Genomic DNA, 22,332 nt, shown 5'->3' with positions numbered 1-22,332 from the left:
TGGTAACAGTAGCCTCAGACATCAACACAGACCCTCACTGCAGTAAGATCACTGGACCAAGACATGGCCCTCAGCTGCAGCTCTGATCTGAAGGTCTCTATGGCATCAGGTAGCAACACAGGCCACTCAGATCTGTATGGCTCCAGCTGCAGTACAGCCCTTGGGTACCAACATGGTCCCAGGTGGCTGATCAGACCCCAGGCCACCACAATTCAGGGCTTCATTTTTAACTGAGATAAAATACCAACACCCTCAGAATGTTTGATGACTGAGGCCCCATCTCTTTTCAACTTCACTACCTACCCTGCCCCACTCCCTGCTTGCCCTAATCTGGCCCCTCTGGACCCCTTGCTTTCCCTTAGAGATGCTAAGCATTTCCCCAACTCTTCGCACTTGCTGAAATCCTCTTCCCCATTTAGGTTTCTGTTCAATTATCACTTTGTCAGAGAAGCCTCCCTTTCGTGCCCAAAATAAACAGCAACTTCAGATCTCAGAAAACAGATCAGTCAGTAAAGGACTTGCAATGCAATCGTGAGGAGCTGAGTTCAGTCTCCCAGAACTCCCATTTAAATAAAAAGCCAGGTGTGGCTGTGGCTGCCTATAAACTCATCCCTGAGGAGACAGATCACAGACGGATCCCTGGCGCTCACTGGCCAGCCAGTCTAGTCAAAGCAGCGAGCTCCAGGTTCAGTGGAGAGTGACTGAAGAAAGTGTCCAGCATTGATGCTATCTTCCATATGCATGGATATGCACGTATACGTGCATGCATGTTTGTACACACACACACATAGCTCCAATTTCCTCCTCTCCACGGCCCCCCAATTGCTCCAGCTTCCTGCTTCCACAGAAGTTATGCCCACGACACCACTCACCTGGAGGACCATGTATTTATTAACTTTTTATGTCTGCCTTCCACCACCAGCATGTGGCTCTCTGAGGACTTTGCTTTGACCGCTGTTGTGAGCATTCAGTATTTGGGGGTGAATGGATAATAATTTATGTTAAAGTACTTACAAGGGCTCCTAAGCACCAATCAGGCTACACAAAGTCAAGTCTTCCGAGGCCCCTTATAGAATCTAGAAAACAGATTCTGAAGAGAGAGGCTCCAGCCCCCTAGCTTCATCCTGACTCCTTTCAGACCTTTCTTCTTCTCCATCTTTGATCAGGGTCATCTTGCCAACCCTTGGAGCCTTTCCAAGAAGACAGATGGGGGTAGAATGATAGCACAACCATTGTCATATATCAGGATTCAAGTCTGATGCACACAGGCACCAGAGCGAGATCCAGGGCTCCCAGGACTTCTGTTGTGACTGTGACCGCCAGACAAGAATGTCTGTCTCTGTTAATTTGACTTAAGCTCATTTAATTACTAACTTGGTGGTTTCTGCTCTCTGCTTAGCTGCCTGTCAAGTATGTGGCACTTTTGATAATTTAAGGGTTGGAATTTAGTCTATTTTTGCCATTGAAAAATCAGCCTGGAGCCAGAGTTTCCCTTTTATTTGGGAAGGCGAAACAGACGGGACATCAAAGGCAGACATACTGTAATTTCATCTTTTCTGATACATTCAAAGCAGGCCTTTGCACACTGGCTGTCTGATGCCACTGGCAGTCTCTACTGGGCTGTAAATATGAAGTCTGGTGCATTCGTATGAATAGCTTTTGTCTTTTTATGTCCAGCTTTTGTCTAAAATATCACCCAGCAATGTTTGGTAGCCTTACTCAAAGGCAGCTTGGGGAGTTCCCAGAGAATGTGGGGAGTGGGCATGGGAACCTGGGCTCTCCACAGCCTCTGAGATCAATGATTAATGCTTGCCTAGGATAATTTTAGCTGCACTTACAGATTTTACAACATGTATTCACCCAGACCAGCACTTATACAGTACCCCACAAATGTATGTGGCACCTCCTAGATATGCATGGTCTCTGTCATCAGGGAGCATTCAGTTTAATGAGAAAACCTAGAGGGAAAGATACCATCTTGGTCCACAAAACCACTGCAAGGAAAGTGTGAAAGAAGTGAACCAGGGGTCGGGGGACAAGCAAGAGTAGGCTGACTGAAAAGATGGTGGAGAATTGCTAGGACTTCGGAAGTGGTGGGTATTCAAAACAGAGTATGTTCAAAGGCCTGAGACAGGTTCGAGGGCCAGGGGAATGAAAGCCTGGTCTAGGCTTTGTATGGGAGAGCCTCTGAGAAGGGTGTGAAGACAGGAGATGCGAGGGAAGATGGGAGGGCATACGGGAACAGCGTGAGGTTTGGCCTGTTAGATGGTTATTCTGGGAACAGCTGAAGTCACTTGGTGAAAAAAAAACACAATAGAAATGACTGCATGAAGGCTGGAATGTGGCTCGGTGCTAGAGAGCTTGGCTAACGGGCAAAAATCTCTGGGTTTGATTGAGTACAAAAGAAAAGAGAAAATGAAATAGCAGTATTAACTAACAAAACATCAGTTAACTCTGTTTCTACATCGTGAGTACTGGCGACTTAAATCTGTGATATGTAGAGATGGTACATCGCTTGTCAAAGACAATTTGTCCACGCGGAGGTGGGAATTTGAAAGTGACCTATGGACTCCAGTGTCCGGCCCCTCACATCACACCGCTTTGCCAGGGATTAGCAGTTATCAAATGAGCTACTGGATAAGGACATAACCTGCAAACTGTAAAGCATTCTGTAAATGTAGTCACTGATTTGGCCAGGTCTCCTAAACAGAAGGTCATTCTTCATTGACCCTTGACAGTAAAACCATGAGCCTTTCTTCCCAGGCACAGAGTCAACAGGGAAAAAAAAAGCTGTGGGAGACAGAAATCACTCTCAGGATGAAAGGAAAGGAAGTCTGGGCTTTCATGACTCACACAGAGGGACAGAAGGATGTGACAATCAGAGCAGCCAGCCCTTCTGAAAGTTTAGCCTGTACTGGCACCTGCTGGCGCTCGAGGTGGATATGCCAGCTTCACGTCATCCAAGAATTTTCCCCTTTGGAACAAATGCCCTAGGACAGTCGAATGTGCGGACGGGCTGTTGGATCCGGATCTGGGTTGGGGGTTCTGTATCTGCAAGTCTTCTGTTATCTGAGATGCTGTTATGTGTCTCTGGAATAACCTCCAGCCTAGAATTCCCTCACAGTAACCGCTTACTGAGACCTTCCTGTGGACGGACATGTGCAGCTCTTACGCCTTCCTCAGAAGCAGGCCCTCACACACTTCTGCAACATCCTCCTCATTTTAGAGCTGCAGATAGCTGGAGGTCACTTGCTCTGACCAGGATCATGCAACTTGACTGGTTAAGTTACAACCCTAATTAAGGACCAAAACGCAGTTTGATTTATAGTCTTTCTTAAAGTACCAGGTTGTTTTCAAGTTCAAAGCCTAATTCACCTGTGTGCTACACCTGTGAGCCACTCAGTTTTCTTCTCATTGGTTGATTGATGGCTGCTGTACTCTGTGTGCCCTCCAAAATTAATATTGGAAAACTGGTCTCCAGTAAGGTAGTCTTGGAAGGTTAGGTCTTCCAGAGGTGAGTAGGTCGGAAAGAAGGCTTAATGTACTTCTTTAAAGACCAGGTTAACTACCACAGGAGTCGTTTGCTAAGTGTTAAGCAAACCAAACCCCTCACACTGGCTCTCCACCATGATCCCACAGGCTCGTCGGTTCTCCACCATGTTTAACCCAGCACTAGGCCCTCACCAGAAGCGACATGTTCATGCCATGCTCTTGTTACTTTATCGATTTCCCAGTCTCAGAGACTCTGTTAAATTGCAGAAAACGAAGTGCCTTATTTTAGGAAAGATTTACGATGGCCGCCTTAACGCCCCTTTAACAGCTGTGGTGGCACACGCCTCTAATCCCAGGACTCAGGAGGTGGAGGCAGGTAGATGTCTATGAGTTTGTGGCCAGCGTGATCTACACAGCAAGTTCCAAACCAGCCAAGGCTACATATAGAGACTCTGTTTCAAGACAACAGCATCCTTTTTCCAGTCTAGGGGAAAACCTCTCCCACAAGGTTTGTGGAGACCCTGGGTGGGGAACGTCAGGATGGAAACATAAAAACAACGACACTACCTCTAAGACCTGAAGACCTGTTTCCTCATAAATCATGCCTGAGAATTCTTGAGTGGGGGCTGGAGAGATGGATTAGCAATGAAAGCGCCTGCCGCTCTGGCCTGAGAGGACTGGAGTTTGGTTCCAGCACCCGAAGTGTTACTCACTCCAGGGAACATGACTCCCTCTTCTGGCCACCATCAGCAATAACATCCCTCTTTAAAAGAATGATTCTAAAGTTTCCCCTGAAATGTTTTCTACACTTACAGGCATGGAAACCTCTGGCCTAGGTCACATGTCAGTTAATGTTTACTCCTGGGAGACCCTTCACCCTGAACGTATCCAGTCAATGATCTCAGTAACTCATTTTCTAGACCTCCACTGTAATTTAAGAAACAAAAACTAAATACACTAAGTTGAATCATGGGAAATTGCCAATATTTGACTTTTTTGACTTGCAAAACTTGAAAAGATTCAGCAAAATGTATACAGTGTTGTCCAGCAAGACGTGCCACCATCACAGCAAAGTAACTGGACAAGTGGCAGGGGAAGGGTGAAATCCGCAGGCAGGCATCCAAGCACTTTTAAGTCATTTGAATGATGTTGAGCAGGCAGGCATCCGAGCACTTTTAAGTCATTTGAATGATGTTGAGCAGGCAGGCATCCGAGCACTTTTAAGTCATTTGAATGATGTTGAATGTTCTGAATCCCAGGTCCTCCCTGATTCCACGCTGGACTTGGGGTGGAGTTCTTCAAGATCTGCCTTTTTTAAGAGGCATCTCAAACATTTCAATTCAGGGAGATAGTGAACTCAATGGAACCCCTCTAGTCTGGAGCATTTTTGGCTCCCAAGTCCTCAGAAGACAGCTCACATGGCTGCAGTCTCTAGTGTCTGTCTGTAAACGGGCCACTATGAGGACTCCTATTGTGACAGCCTGCAAGTGCCTGCAGAGACACCACTTCCAATGTCACCTCTGTCACTTTCTGGCTCTAAGAAATCCTCCCGCTGCCAACTTTTTGTGTGGATGACCCATCTCCACTCTTGGCTATTTTTTGTTTCCATTTGCTTGTTTTGTTTTCTTGCCTGAAGTTAATGATTATGGAGCGAACCTGGATGGCTTTCTGAACAGCCTCATGCGGGTAGTGTGCTCTCATCCTCTACAGGCATGAAGAGGAGGCTCCACTGGGTGGTTGAAAGACTATTTATAAGCATGGCCATCTCGCACATCTCAGATCCAAACCAAAGCCTCTATGTTTCCGCAGTGTTTGTTTCATGGCAGACTGGTAATGTTTACATAGAAATGGGTCTCCTCGGCTATCCTATAATTTGGATTGTTTGCTTTTCTCGTTTGGACTTCTTTGATGCTGCTGAAGAAAGAAGTCCACAGGAATCTGGAGAGAGGAAGAGAGTGGGCTGCAAGGGGGGTGGAGGTGGCAGCCATGTGGTCCACTCCCCTGCCTCTTAGCCCCCACTACAGCTTCCTCAACTCTACTCCCTAAAAATACCCTGTCCCATTGCTACTCAGGGTCTCTCCTGCTCTGCTGCTCGTCAGAAGGACAGAGAGTCCCAAGATAACTCATAACAATACAAAGATTCTTTGCTTTTGCATCGGATTTGGTCTCTTGGTGGTCTTTGGGGGACTCTGGGTACAGCAGAGTCCTGCTGTTCGGCCTCCTTGAGCAAGAGTAAAATATATTAGTGTTTAGGGCTCAAGATGAGAGAGTGAGTCTCACCTCCCGAGGTCTTGCTTCTTTGTGAATGGTGACTGTGCATCACCAGCAGGCCTGTAGACACAGTGACTTTCACAATTCCACTAGGTTGCCATTCACTCCACAATGAGGTAACAAGAAGCCCTTTACCATCTGTATGACTCTGAGCAGACCCTTTATCTCTGATGAAGTAAGTGTGTCTTCTTTGTTCCCAAGGTATAAAAATAATAATCCACTCATGTTCCCCCGCAAGTCCTTGATTCCAAATGTGAGGCCATTACCTTATAAGATTCTCCAGAAACTTCCCAAGGCTTTCAACCCTCTCACATCCCTTCAACTTCACCTGTGCGTTGGGCCACCACCTATGAATTCCAATTTAACTTTCACTTAGGACCTTCTAGGCCTCGCTCTGCCTCTGCTCTTCCCTGGAGGGTTGGTTACAGAAGTTAATTCCACCTCCAGGTGTGTACTCTGGGCAGATACCTGCAAATGTCTACAATAAGGCATGTTGAGAGACCCCTTTCTTCCAGCATGGTAGACTATGATGGAGAGTAAGACACGAACGCCCCTTTAACAAAACACTGGGAAGTCCACTTAATGGGAATACCATAAAGATGTTCAAAATGATGACGGCAACCTGGATGTATTACTAGGGGTAGACCAACAAGACACATTGTGGAACAAAAGACACACACTGTAAGATGAGACGCACCATGCTATCTTCTATGTAAGTAAATAAACTACACATATTTTAAATATCTACTCACACAAATGAACGTAAATACACAGCAAAGGTTCGGAGGGATGTTTGCCAAACTAGTCTCGTTGTTTACCTAAGGAAGGGGGTGGTCGAGGGGAATTTATGTGAGATGTTTTAATAGTTCTGTGCAAAGAATAATCTTCTATGAATTACATTTTTATTAACTTGAAAAAGACACAGCTCTTACAGAGAGTGTAGAAAAGGCATCCTGTTGTAAGTTGGGTCACAAGACACTTGGAGCATAAGGGTGGATCACCACAAAGAGAGAAGAGACCCAAAAGTAGAGCCCTAAGCTTAAGGGTCATGACAAGCTTCATGATTTGGAAATGAGACTGCTCATTAGTAGGTAAGATTATTCACAAAGATGTTAAGTCACATCTTATGCTATCAAGAATTTAGGCCGGGGATGGTGATGCATACCTTTAATCCCAGCACTCAGAAGCAGAGATAGATGGACCTCTGTGAATTCAAGGCTAGTCTGGTCTACATAGACCAAGTCATCCAGGGTTACATAGTAAGATTCTGTCTCACAACAAACAAACAAACAAAAAGAGAAATCACTTAAATATCAAAGAAAAGTGAACTTAATACTGTAGACATTGAAAATGTTTAGAGAACATGTAAAATAATGTAGAAAGTGCTTGTGATAAGGTATTGTGTTTTTATAACCATTAAAAATATGTGCGCATATCTTAACCTACAATTATAAATGACTTGACTATTAAATATGAACAGCAAAGTCTAAGGGAAAATACATGAAGATGTTAGCAATAAGTATTTCTGCAGTTGGAAATCTATAGTTCCACTCTATCTACTAAGAAGATATCTTTCTCATGATAGTTATTTGCAAGACAATCCTTCTAAAATTGCTATGTAATACTCATCAAAGGGGAAGAAGATATTTAAAAAATAATTCCCTTCCACCTCCAGGGAACACCATCATAATTAGAGTGCCTATCACAGAACCTGCCACACCTTAGGCCCTTAATAAGCGCTTGGCTATGCTAGCACCTGAGTTTCTTTGGAAGCAGCTGAGACTCTGGAACCTGCAGTTCCATCCTGTCTGCTGGAGACCTTGCCTCAAGCCTGGCTGGGGTTCTACAACTTTCCAAACAGCGCCGCAGGCTGCGTGTCAAGTGTCCAAACACATGAGCCTATGGGGACACTTCACATTCAAACACAACCAGCTCCTTCACTGCAGTCCTAAAGTGAACCCTAGACTTTAAAAACAACAGCAGCACTGCCATCCTTTGGTGATAGTAGCAAGGAAGACGCAGACTGGGGCTGGGAAAGGGTGCTGGCCAGGGTTGTGGAAGGCAGGCACAGGAGCTGAGGAGCCAAAGGGCCCTCATCTTTCCCAGACTTGCCAAGCAGAAGTTCAAAGACTACACTCATGCTTTCTTTAGCATCTCTGCCTGCACTGACCCAGTTACCAAAGCTGCACTCACAGCTAATCTGGCTGCAGGCTTCAGCCAGGAACAGAGCAGGAACCTGAGGCACGCCCCTTGCCATTTGCCCACATCTTCATGATACCTATCATCCCTCACCCAGAGGCTTCTTCCGCATCCAGTCCCTTACAAGTCTCTCCTTTGGCAACAAGTCCAGGCTGCATGGCAGCCCCCAGATTGCAAGGAGAGAGAAACAGAAACTACTTCCAGACAAAGTCCCACACCACCGCAGCTTCTCTTTGGCTAGAGCCTTGGGCAGGAGACTGGGTTATGAGAGCAGAAGAGTTGGTTTGAACTTGAGAAATGAAACCCTGCAATGCAATTGGTCAAGCTTGGTAATGAGTAGAACACAGAGCCAGCTGCAAAGGCCACAGAAAAAGGATAGTTTTCCAAAAAAGGCTCTGCAGTTGCCCAGCCTCATGCTGAATTCAGTGTAGGAGATTGCTACCTGAGTCCTGAGAAATCAGTGTTCTGAAATTGTGGCTGAACAGAAATATAGAGACTTCCTGTGTGTGTGGTGTGGTGTGTGTGTGTGTGTGTCCCTTGTGTAGAGGTGTGCATGTACATATGCACACACTTTTGCAGACCAGAAGATAGCCTTTGGTGGTGTTCTTCAGGAGCTAGCTACCCTGTTTGTTTAAGACAGGGTACCTCACTGGCCTGGAGGCCAGCTGACCAGCAAGCCCCACGGATCCACCTCTCTCTGCCTCCTTGGTGATGGCTTTATATGCATACCACCACACCTGACTTTTTTTGTGAGTTTTGAGGTAATCTTCATGCTTGTGAGGCAAGCACCTCACCAACTGAGCCATTTCTCGGGTTCAGGGATGGAGTGGTGCAGGGTGGTTTTTTGTTTGTTCGTTTGTTTGTTTGTTTTTTGAGACAGGGTTTCTCCATTTAACCCTTCTGGAACTTGCTTTGTAGATCAGGCTGCCCTCAAACTCAGAGACTCTCCCACCTCTGTGATTAAAGGTGTGTGCCACCACACCTGGCTAGGAAGGCAGGGTGTTTTGTTTTGTTCTCATTGTCACAGTGAAGTACAAGTTTTCTTTCTTTCTTTCTTTCATTTCTTTCTTTCTTTCTTCCTTTAACAAAAGAAAATATAATAAGATGAAGCAAAAACCATATTGAAGTTGGACACAGCAACCCAATAGGAGGAAAAGAGTCCCAAGAGCAAGCATATGAGTCAGAGACCCACTCATTCTCACAGTCAGGAGACCCATAAAAATACTAAACTAATGGCTATAAAATATATACATGGAGGATCTGGCATAGACCCATGTAGGCCGGGTGCTTGCTGCTTCAGTCTCTGTGAGCTCATATGTGCCTTGCTAAGTTGATTCAGAGGGCTTTGTCCTCCTGGTGTCCTCTGTCCCCTCTGGTTCTTACAGTTTTTCCACCTCCTCTTCCAAGAATGCAGGTTTTTTTGTTTTTTGGTTTTTGGGTTTTGTTTTTTTTTTGGTTTTTCGAGACAGGGTTTCTCTGTGTAACATTGCACCTTTCCTGGAACTCACTCTGCAGCTCAGGCTGGCCTTGAACTCACAGATATCCGCCTGCCTCTGCCTCCTGAGTGCTGGGATTAAAGGCGTGCGCCATCACCGCCTGGCAAGAATGCAGGTTTTTAAAGCATCTAAGTAAGAACTAACTCTTGGCTACAAGGTCTAACTCACTAAGACAAAGAGAAGTGGCCTGGGTTTGCACCCCAGACACAGGTGCTGTTAAGGGACCTAACAATCCATGTCTTCATGTGCAGCTTCTAAGAGGTGAGACACCATCTCTGCTTTGCCATAATTCCTAATATTACTACCAGACACACAGCCCCGCTTCACCTCAACCTATCAAAATACCACCATTCCACCTAAATTTCACCAAAACAGCTCCCTTTTCCCAAATCATGTCATAAGCCTCCCCTTGCTTGTTGACACACCACTGTCCCTCTGCTGGGGTAGATGTTCTTACTTTAATGACCAGATAACCTGACTTCATCAGATTAAGTATTTGTTCCTTGCTGGTAGATGGAGGCTAGTTCTGAAGCAGAGAAGCATGGAAGACAACAGTCTATCTGGGGACCCCCATCTTTTTTGGGTTATAGACACCTTCTAGAGGCCATGGTGTGGGAGTCCAACTCTGACCTGTCGAAGGGTTCTTGGGGGGAGGAAAGAGGAATGAGGAAGTATTAGATAGAAATATAGATGTAGACAGAGAGAAACACAGAGACACAGGATAACTTTGGGAGGGCCCTTGGTCAATACCAAGTCACCCAGAGTTTTATTCTAATGGGATTTTTATACACTGCCAAGGGGAGAGGCAAAAGACCTCCCCCTTTCAAGATCAAAGACAACATACAGCCAAGTGTAGACCCTTCAAAACACCTGCTAACCACACCCCTGGTCAAATCATTCTATTGTGCAGCCCTGCTGGGTAAAGCAAGCTCAGATTCTCTGACCTTGGGTAAGGCCTTACTAGGGAGCTTCTGTGGGAGCCCACACCCTGGGAGTATATAGCAGGTGACAACTAGTATTCAACAGGTTGACCCACCAGCTGAATAACTCTCTGATGGGGAGCACCACTTAGCAAAGACTGTGGGGTCACTGACTGTAAATGACTGGTTGTTTCTGTCTATAGTTTTTCTCATGGGCCACTACATTTCTTCCTTAAAAACAGCTTAGGGTGTTTTCCCACTGCTTGTGTGTTTATCTCATGTATATATTCCATCACTTGGGCATGCATATAGCTGTGGATGGTCAGAAAGATGATTTCTGCTTAAGCTGTGTAATTTTGATGAATAGAAATAATACTAAGATATTTTTTATTACTCAGACTGACATAAGAAAATGACAATATCCTCAACTACAAAGTCAGCTTTTTCAAATCCAAAATAGACTAGTTGCTCCAGGAGATGAATTACACAAGGACAAGTTCCCAGGTGTCTGTTTGTTGAACCAAAGTCAGGCTGACAACATTAAGACATAAATTCCCTGAGGCAATTGACTTTCTTCACATACTCCTAACCCCAAGGTTCAGCCAACTAACTGTTTATTGTTTAAGTCCTGAATTTTAATGTCACTCTCTGTCTGGGAACCTTAACCACTCAGAGCTACGTGCCTGCTTTACTCACCATACCCAGTCAGTGTGATATTCTAAGCCTGAGAGAAACTGTGATGCCTTATGTGTATCGGAATGGCTCTGTCTCTTATTGTTTACTCAAGAAATGTTTGTGACTCTTAAAATGTAACTCATATTTGTCCAGAGTTTTTGCTGTGGAGATACAGATGTATATGTAGGGCAGAGATATGTGTGAAGAGGTGAGTGAGTGAGTAAGTGAGTGAGTGAGTGAGTGAGTGAGTGAGTGAGGTAGAAGAGAAATGCAAGTTATGAGTGAAGAAACGTAGCAGGGTAGAGAGAAGTGTGGGCAAAGAGAGATATATGGAGAAAAGAGATGTGGAACTATGTAAAAAGGTGATGTAACTATGTATAGAGATGTGTGGCTGTATAGAAGGTAGATATAGCTGGGGAGAGAGATGTAACTGTGTGAAAGAGATGTAACTGTGTGTAGAGATGTGTAGCTATGCAGGAGAGAGATGTATGTACGTAAAGAGAGATATGTAGCTGTATGTAAAGAATGTATCTGAGAGGAGACAGAGAATTTTCAGAAAGAGATGTTTTTCAAGATGAAGTAAAAAAGAAAGTTACCATCAGAAAGTGTGTGTTTCCTTATTTACCCCTCAGATAGAAAAGTCTAGGCCTCACCATTTTTGTGGATTTATTATTTTTTTTTTGCATACCCTGGAGGCAGGCTTGCCTCTTGGAGCAGGCTCTCCAAAAGGATACCAATAGACACCTTCCACTTATAATAATATATGTGGCAGCTTTGTTCCTTTACCTGCATGTACTATACACACATACCTCTCTCCAAACAATCCACCTAACAATTCAGACACCCTCGATCCCACACCTGCAACTAGTCCAGTGGTTCTCAACTTTCCTAATGCTGCAACCCTTTAATACATTTCCTCATGTTGTGACCCCAACCATAAAATTATTTTGTTGTTACTTCATAACTGTAATTTTGGTACTGTTATGAATCATAATGGAAATATCTGATATGTGATTCCCAAGGTGGTTGTGACCCACAGCTTGAGAACCACTGAAGTAGCGACAAGCATCCCTTAGGAAACTATCATTTAAAAAACAAAAAACAAAAACAAAGCATAGAGAAACTTAGGGCTGGCTAGTAATTTGCCAAAATTTGCCACTTGGACTGGCCTTTGGTGCTGTCCTAAAATATCACCCAATTCCTATTGTACTCCCCTGTGATAAATTAAAGGATTCATTTCTATACCCTTTAAATGGAGTTTTTCATCAGAATGGCCAGTCAGTTCTGTCCCAAGGCCCGCTCCCAAATAACAACACAGAGACTTATTATTAACTATACATGCTGGGCCGATAGCTTAGGCTTGTTTTTAACTAGCTCTTATAACTTAAATTAACCCATTTCTATTTATTTATTTGCTGCCACATGGCTCATGGCTTGCGGCTCATGACTCATTAGCTCATTTTGTACAGTTCCTCTGCGTCTGGCTGGTGACTCCTCAGGCTCTGCTCCTCTTTTTCCCAGCATCTTCCTAGTCTGTCTCTCCTACCCAATCTCTTCCTGCCCAGCTATAGGTCAGTCAGCTCTTTATTAACCAATGAGAGTAATACATACTTACAGTATACAAAGACTGTTCCACAGCAATATCCCAAAGGACCCCCCCCCCAAGATCAAGTGGTTTAAAGCAGATGGGAGGGGCCTGGAGAGATGGCTCAGCCATTAAGAGCACTGGCTGCTCTTCCAGAGGATCAGAGCTCACACTGAAGCTCACAACTGTCTATACCTCCAACACCAGGGAATATGACACCCTCTTCTGCTCTCTGCAGGTTCTATACTCATGTGGTACACTATGCAGGCAAAACAGCCATACACATAAAAATAACTGATATTAACCAAGCAGATGGAGGCCTGTCAGTAGTGGTCTCAGGCTCAGATTGGTATTTTTGCTTCCACACAGTCACTGAGGCACTCAGGTTCTTCCATCCCATTGCCATCACCAAGGACATTATCCTTATCTGCATAGACAACATGAAGCAAATTTACACAGATTCAGAAGGCTGTGATGCTGCTGGGTGATGTATCATAGGATCACTACTGAGCATGCAGTCCATCATGGGCTGAAATACCATTATAGGATACATAATATGTTTCCTCTACTGTCTATTCTTTTCTATCTTACCTTGCCTGTGGGTTTCATAAACTTTTTAAGAATTTGGTCTTACTTATAATGTTTTTCTATACATTTGTGTAATTTTCTATTATACAACATAAGCATATATAACAGACCGCAGTGAACAGGTATCCCCCAAGTCTATAGACCTTGTTTAGTTAATAGTAGTTTGGTTTGCCCTTCTTTGATTTGCTATTGTTTTGTGTTTTTGTTTTATAGGGTATTACTCCATAGCCCAAACTGGTCTGGTACCTACTATATGGACTAGGCTGGCCCTGAAATTGGAGCAGTTCTTGATCCTCCTGGTTCAGCTTCCTCAGTGCCGGGGGTACAGGTATGTACCACTAGACCTGGTCATGATTCACTCTTGAATCTTTTTATCTTTTGTCAAATTTGGGGGATTTCCATCACTATTTCTTTGAGCACACTATTATATGCATATGGGCTTACACAGCTATGCCATGTACACACATAGATTATGTGATCACGCTGCACACAAATTATGTGACCACATGGCACATGGATTACATAGAACGCAAGGCCCCGGAATGACTGAGCGTCTTGCCAGCTCATGCTCGGTCATGAGGAAATGGCTAGGAATTCTATCACCTTTACCTGATGAACTTTCTCCCCACCCTGCCCCCATTCATTTTTTAAAAATGTATTTTCTCTATATTCCATTTATATTAGTGAAATTACATTGATCTGTCCTCAATTTCACTGACTGTCTTCTACCAAGGTTCTGAGCCCATCCAGTGAACTTTTAAAGTGGATGCTATATTTTTCTATCCTATAATTTATATGCTTTTATAATTTTATTATTTGTGTTTGTGTATTCATGTGTATTTACATTTGTGTGGAGTTGCTAATGTGTGCATGTGCATGTAGGGGCTAGAAGTGGATCCATCTTATTCTGTAGTTCTCTGCCTTATTGTTTGGGATGGGTCTCTCTAAACTGGCTGGCCAACAAGCACTGAGGACCTTTCTCTCTGTCCCTCCCAGCCCTATTGGCACAGGCTTTCATTGCTACACCCAGTCTTTTCTACATGTGCTGGGGATCTGAGCTCTTCTCCTCAGATGTGCAGCAAGCACTTTACCAACTGGGCCCTCTCCCCATCCCTGCATGATTAGCTCGATAGCTTATTTTTTGCCAACATTTTCTGGGTTTGCTGATAATTTTCAATAGCTTATTGAATAATCTCATGATGGCTGATTAAAAACCCCTGTCGGGTCATCCATACCTGATTTATCCTGTTGCCTTTTCTCATGCTTACTGCAGTTTTCCTGGTTATGGACAAGTAGGAGAAGTTTCAGCCAACTACAAAGGCTGTTAGAGTTGTCCTCAACTACAATGGTAGGTGGCATTATCACATCTTACACAAACTGATGGTCGCTTGAAGGACCCAACTCATTAAAAGATATTATACTTCAGGGTATGGTTCAAATTCAAAATTTCCAATATTCTCTCTCCTGATATCACATCACTTTCCAATATAAATGTTTGGTAAAACATACAAATCTTAGCCATCAAGAAAGATTTCCCAAGCCTTGGCACTCAATGTTTTTACTGAAGCTCCATTAGGTAGGCATAACTCATCAAATGCCCATATGGTTGACTGACACGTTAGCCCCAAGTCCCTTCCATAAATAGGAATGTTGATCTTTCTGGCATAGTTAATCATCACCCTAAGACTTTTGGGTGTAGCCAGCCAAACCCTAAGGAAAGGCATTGTTTTGAGGTAAGACATAGGTTACCTTCCACATGATAAGGCAAAGATCAGACTTGCCTTGGAGCAAGGCCAAATTCCTTTTTTTACGAGATTGAGTTCTGGATGTTTTGATATTGTAAGACTAAGTCTTATTTATGTTTTGTTCCCCACTGTACACCTCCCTATTGAGGTAAAGCTTAATGACCATTTGTGCTGGAAGTTCAGCTCCCCACCCTGCCTCACTGACACTTCCATAGCAACAGTGAGGTGCTGACTCACACACTCTGGTCACAAACCAACTAGGTGAAGTTCATTTCCCTGTGAAAATGGAAGAGATGGCCCAGAAGGCTTCCCCAGAACACTGGTTCTCAACTGGGCTACACACAAAATTAACTGGGGGCTTCTGATATCACACCAGGGTGACTGTTTCCACTCCAAACATTCTGATTTAATTCAGGGTAAACTTGGGCACTCCCCAGGTGACTGTAACATGTAGCCAAGTTTGGGGCGCTCAGTAAATACCTATAAGATCTACCAGAAATGTATTGAGCACCTGCTTCAGGCCAAGATCAAGCCTGTACCCATGATGTTGAGATGAACAAGTGAGGTCGCTGTCCTTTCTACAGAGTTTGTACAGGTAACAGAAGCCAAGGTAGACACGTAGTGTAAAGAAAGGGATAGGTGGAGGAAGCTGCTTGCCTGGTGTCCTAGTCAGGGCTACTATTGCTGTGATGAAACACCATGACCAAAGCAACTGAGGGAGAAAAGGCTTACATTTCCTCGTCACTGTTCATAATGGAAGGAAGCAGGACAGGAACTCCAACAGGGCAGGAACCTGGAGGCAGGCACTAATATAGAGATTATGGAGGGATGCTGCTTACTGGCTTGTTCCTCATGGCTTGCTCAGCCTACTTTCTTATAGTACCAAGGACCACCAGTACAGGGGTGGCTCTCATCCATCAATCATTAATTAAGAAAATGTTCTACAGGCTTGCCTGCAGCCTGATCTTATGGAGGCATTTTCTAATTGAGGTTCCATCCTTTCAGACAAATTCAGTTTGTGTCAAGTTGACCTAAAACTATCCAGCACAACTGAGCCCTTGTCACCTTGACACATAAGCACATCACTTTTCTGTCCTGGAACTCGCTTTGAAGACAAGGATGGCCTCAAACTCACAGAGATGTACATGCTTCTGCATCTGGAGTGCTGAGATTAAAGGTGTGTGCTACCCCCACCCATTTAACACATCACTTTTCTATTAGAACCTTTCCTTTCTCATTTATCCCAAAGATGGCATGTTAATATTAAAACCACAATACAAAGCATAAATCAAAGTCCCACACTGTTTACAAATTCAAACACATTAAAATCTCAGGGGGCTGGAGAGATGGCTCAGCAGTTAAGAGCACTGACTGCTCTTCCAGAGGACTTGGGTTCAATTTCCAGCATCCACATGGCAGCTCACAACTGTCTGTAACTTCAGTTCCAGGGAACCCGAAACCCAATTGCAAAAACACTAATGCACATAAAATTTTTAAAAATAAATTAAAATTTAAAAAGTTCAGTCTCTTTAAAAATCAAAATGTCTTTTAAATGTTCAGAGTCTCTCAACTATGGGCTACTACAAAATCAAAATTAAATACTTACTTCAAGAGGGAAGAACCAGGGCATAGCCACAATCTGAACAAAGCAAAAACAATCTCCAACTTTGTAAATAACTCAATGTCCAATGTCTGGCATTCACTCAAGATTTTCTGGGCTCCTCCAAAGGGTCTGGGTCACTTCTTCAATTCCACCTTCTGCAGCACACACAGGCTATCTCCTAAGGTCAGGCCAGCTCCACTCCACCCCACCATTGCTGCTGTCCTTGGTGGTCAGTCCATGGTACTGGCATCTCCAAATGCTGGAGTCCCTTGCTGCAACTGTGCTACACTTTTACCAATAACCTCTCATAGGTGTTGTGGGAATTCGCTCCACCAATGACCTTGGAACATCTGGACGGACAGAGGTGTTCTTCTGGGTACATTACTGCTTAAAACTGAGGAGGAGGCATGTGCTCTCACTCTCTTGAGGTGGTCAGAGACCAGAGAGCTGGTTCCATTCACCCCCAAGCAGAACAGAAAACAATGAGAGCTGTTAACTTTGTTCTGTATCCATGAGTGTATTTCTCCCCATTTTATATCTTAATAAATCTATTGACATCCTTTAAAAGACTCTTCTGGACTCACTTAACAGGTGGCACCCAATGTGGGGCAGTGTGCCCCACACAGCTACACGCAGCTCTATTAACCTCCGCCAGCCAGTCAATACTGGCATGGCCTCTGCCCCCAGCCTCTGCAGCTGCTGGCACACTTCCCACACCAGCAATCAGCCACCCGTCACCATTTCGCACGACTCTCCCCACCTGCAGCAGGTTTGCTCAGACTTGCCCCAGAGGTTCACACATTCAGTGCATTGACCTGCGGGTCCTGCTCATAAAAAAAGAGATACATGGTTTTAAAATAATAAAATTAGTCCTTAAAAGGGGAATAAAGAAACATAAAAAAGTTATGTAAAGATGGAAAATACAGAGAGTCTGGATACTGTATATTATTGTACTGTCTTTGGGATTTTTAACTGCAGAGAGACATTTGAGTATAGGGTCTGCTAAGCTAAACCAACATATATATCTTTAAGTTACCTTGACTTCAAAATTTGGGTCTAAGGATATGTTGCTTTGGAAAAGAGGTTCTGCTTTTCTTTCCACAGAAGATGAGAAGCTATGGATTCCTTCCAGGTTAATATGGTTCCATCAAGGAAGACCCCTTGAGAGGTCTCCAGTGGAAGCAATGGTCCAAATGATTCAACATCTAGAACAGCTTCAAGGCAGCAGGTTAAGATGATCCAGCCTCACAGACTACTACAGTCAGGACTTGACCATAATCCCAAATTTTCTCAGGGTCCCTCAAAAATTACCAACACCTCCACTCAGCAGAAACTAGCCTAGAAAACTATACCCACATTTCCAAAAAATAGATTATGGTTGTTTGTCTTTGTTTAGGGTATTTGATTACAAAGTGTTATTGGTCATAATCTCTTTCTAAAAGAAGAAAGGGGGATATGATATAGAAATGATAGAAAAAAGGGTAGATTATTGAATCTACTTTAATCCAAAAAACAACTATTAATCTTACATATTTTACATTAGTATGGATTTTGGTTTATTGATACAAATTTAAAGTTAATTTTGTTATACTGTATGTATATTTCTAGTCTTTTTTAGGGTATTATGTTTATGCATCTCATTTAAAAATGTAATATATAATTTAAAAACACTTAATAGTCATCTTAATAGTCAAACTTATAGTCATGTTAGGTTCTCCAGGTATAGGAGGTATTCAGATAGATAGATAAGTAATCTTCAAACACTTCAAAGACCTACAGAATATGGCATTTAAAATGTTCTAAAAAACTTAGACTTTTTATGACTATGGGACATGTCTGCTCCTAGCAGCACCAATCTACTTCAGAGAAGATGATGGGCATGGAAGAAACTCCAAATAGGGTTTACTTTCTTTGTGGCAAAGGTTAGCCACTGGGTATAAAAAGTGCCCTTGCCTCGACTGCTTGACAATAGGTATATAAACTTGAAATGCAGGACCCATAGCAAAGTGACCACTGAACTTTGCCAAAACAAAATGAGATGGTCCTTTAGGTTCTTACTTTGCAGAAGAAACTGCCAGTCATTCTGCAGGACACAGCTGAAAAGCAACTGCTGAACCTTGCCAAGACAAGGTAGGACAATCTTTCAAACTTTCCTGCTTCTGAAGATGGTCTGTCAGATTCTAGGCCTGTAACCAGAAGTGGATGCCCCAATATTGCAGAGAAACATTGGGTGACTGTCCAGGCAGCCAGCTGTCTCTGTCATTTCTTGCATATTTTGGAAGTTTCTTGCTTGCACTTCCTACTCACTCAGGTAATATTATTTTCCTTCTCAGGTCTTTGATGGGGTTGAAGACTAGACAGTTACAGTTACAATCCTCTCCTATCTTAGCTAACAGCATATCAGGTACAAGATTTAGATTCTTCAGGATAGGATAGCTATTGGAATAATCTCTGTAACTTGCCAATTACCTTTGCCCTGGACATTTTAGTTTATGTTTTTTGCTTGATGTTGTTGGTGGTGGTTGTAGTCCCATTTTTGGTTATGTTATTACCTTTTCTTTCTTCTAGACAATACTTGATAATTGTTCTTAGTATTTATAATTTTGTATTAGGTTTAGAACCTTCTTACTTAGACAAAAAGGGGAAGTATTGTGGGAATTTGCTCTGCCAATGACCTTGGGGTATCTAGCCCGATAGAGGCGTGATTTTTCTGGGTACATGACTGCTTAAAACTGAGGAAGGGGTGCATGCTCTCATTCTTTTGAGGTGATTGGAGACTGGACAGCTAGTTCCATTCACCTCTGGGCAGAATGCAGCATGATGATGGCTGTTTACTTTGTTCGGTATCTGTGAGTGTATTTCTCCTCATTTTATATTTTAATAACTCCATTGATACCCTTTACTAGACTCTTGTGGACTTACTTAAAACATAGGCTCTCTTCATAGTACCAACCTCAACTCTGCATGACCCCTTTAATCCTGCACCTTCATCGATGGCTTCTCTTGGCCTCTCCCAGTGCCAAGCTTCAGCTACAGCTCCATCAAGTATCCCAGCAAATCAAAGGTTTCACTTTAGTGGTTCTCACACCTTGTTAATTGCAGCTGATTCTTCAGCCCCAGCTAACCAGAACCACAGGACCTTAATTTAAAATAACAAATGGCCCCCGATAGAGTCTTTAAACTTCCCTCTGAAACTTCACAAGCCAGGCCTCCACCGTCTGCATTTTTCTCAACGTCTTTTCTTCCAAGACCCCACAGAACAGCTCACTAAGCTTTGAACACTCAATGGCTTTTCTCCCCCAAAGTTCCAAAGCCCTTCCACAAACCTTCCCCAAACATGGTCCTGTCTGTCACAGCAATACCCCACTATCCTAATACCAATTTCTGTCCTAGTTAAGGTTACTATTTGCCAAGGACAATTTTTTTTTTTTTTTTTTTTTTTTTTTGGTTTTTCGAGACAGGGTTTCTCTGTGTAGCTTTGCGCCTTTCCTGGATCTCGCTCTGTAGCCCAGGCTGGCCTCGAACTCACAGAGATCCGCCTGGCTCTGCCTCCCGAGTGCTGGGATTAAAGGCGTGCACCACCACTGCCCGGCTGCTGAGGACAATTTTAAGAGCCATGCCATATTGCTTGCCTGAGTTAAGTTTCTGTTATCCAGTATTGAGCCACTAACCAGAAACTTTTGACTTGCCTGGACAAGTCCTGAGTTATTAGAAAATAACATTTCCTTATCTTTCTGCTACAGTGACCATTAGTAACAATGTTTTGTGGTTAGGTTGCTTGGCAACTCAACAGTCCCCTGATCTTTTCCCAAAGAAAGTTTCCTGGTCTGCTTACTATAAAACCCACCTGAGAAAAATAAATTTTTGCAGCTTGATCAGAATACTGTCTTGCTGTGAATTCTTTGTGTCTCTTGTCCCTTTCATTTGCCATTCCCCCTTCTAGGGTCTCTGCTGAAGATCCCGCTGGCCGGGACAACTATTGCTGTGGTGAAACACCATGATCAAAACAACTTGAGGTGAAAAGGGTTTATTTGGCCTACACTTTATCATTGTTCATCACTGGAAGAAGTCGGGACAGGAACTCAAACAAGGAAGGAACCTGGAGGCAGGAGCTGATGCAGAGGCCATGGAGGAGTGCTGCTTACTGGCTTGCTTCTCCTAGCTTGTTCGGCCTGCTTTCTTATTGAACTCAGGACCACCAGCCCAGGAGTGGCACCACCTGTAGTGAGCTGGGCCCTCCTACCTCAAACACTGATAAAGAAAATGCAGGCCTGCCTACAGCCTGATCTTATGGGGGGATTTTAGTTGAAGTCCTCTTAGGGGACTTTAGCTTGTGTCAAGTTGACATAAAACTAGCCAGCACACCCGGGCATATCCAGAAGCACAGTCCAGGAGAGCAAACAGATGAGTGGTGTCCAGGGAGGAGGAGAGCTTGGATACAGAGAAAGCTGTCCTGACTGCAGGGAGTGGTCACCAGCACTATGGGCTTGTCCCACTAATGTCAAGCAATTAATTTTCTGGTTTGCCTGAAATATGCACAGGATGTACCATGTACTTTTCTGAACAATTTAATAGAGTGTCCATTAGAATTGCTCAGAGGATTTTTCAAATATGGGCTCCTTGTTTCTTCCCCAGGCCTGGACCAGAGAGCAGGTCCATTCAGGTTTGGGTTCTGTTGTGGGTTTTTTTTTGTAATTACCTCCACAGATGATGATCTACTCAAACCCATCTCACCCTTTAAATAAGCTGGGGGAGGCAGATGGGCTCCGTTGGTGTAAATTGTCCCGCCATGGCCAGTGAAATTACTCCTGAATACTTACTATCAACTCTTATGAGCTGTTAAAAACAGTCCCAGCATACAAACCACAGGCCACATCTCTACCTTCACTTCCCATTGATCAGACAGAAAAATGTAATAGTCAACCATAAAACTCTTTTTTAATAAAGATTTCAATAATTATGTATATGTGAGTATGTGTGCGCAAATGCAGGTGCCCACCAGAAGTACTGGATTGCCTTGGAGCTCTAGTTACAGGAACCAAACTTGGGGCCTCTGAAAAAATGGCATATGATGTTAATCACTGAGCCACCTCTCCAGCCTTCAAACAAAATACTCTTAATGACTAGTATTGAAGTCAAGTTGATTTCTTAAAACACCTTGTACAAGCTGAGTGTGGTGTCACATCTTCAATCACAGTTCTTGGGAGGCAGAGGCAAGTGGATCTCTGTGAGTTCAAGGCCAGCCTGGTCTACATAGTGAGTTCCAGGCCATCCAGGGCTACATAAACTGTTCACATAAACTAAAACTAAAACCCAACCAACTAACCAAGTAAAACAAACAAACAAAAACCTTACACAAATAACACTTGGTGCACACCTGGGTTTGGTGAGGAGCGAGCAGGCAGCCTGGACAGGCAGTAAAGGTATCTTGCCATGCCCAAGGGGCAGGACTTCACCACCTTGTGTCACTCTGATACTTGTTCAAGTCTCTAGAAGCCTCAGGTAAGACAAGCATCTCCTTTGCTAAAACATTGGCCTTAATTTTAAAGCCTAAAGCTGACTACTAAGAAATTTCAACCCATTTTTCTCTCATTATGTGAAAGCAATTTATATACTTTAAAAAGAAAGGGATTGGTAATTTGCCCAAAGGTAGAAAGTCAAGGGGCCACTTTGGACACAATAGGAGACTCCTGCTTTGTAGGCAGGTGAACGTTAGACAAGCCTGGGCATCTTCGGGCCTTCCTGTCGGCATCTGTAA

The sequence above is a fragment of the Peromyscus californicus genome, unplaced genomic scaffold (genome assembly GCF_007827085.1).
Source record: "Peromyscus californicus insignis strain IS unplaced genomic scaffold, ASM782708v3 Scaffold_5__1_contigs__length_169319896, whole genome shotgun sequence".
Taxonomy (NCBI): Eukaryota; Metazoa; Chordata; class Mammalia; order Rodentia; family Cricetidae; genus Peromyscus; species Peromyscus californicus.
The sequence above is the reverse complement of the archived record's forward strand: the minus strand, read 5'-3'. Positions refer to the sequence as shown.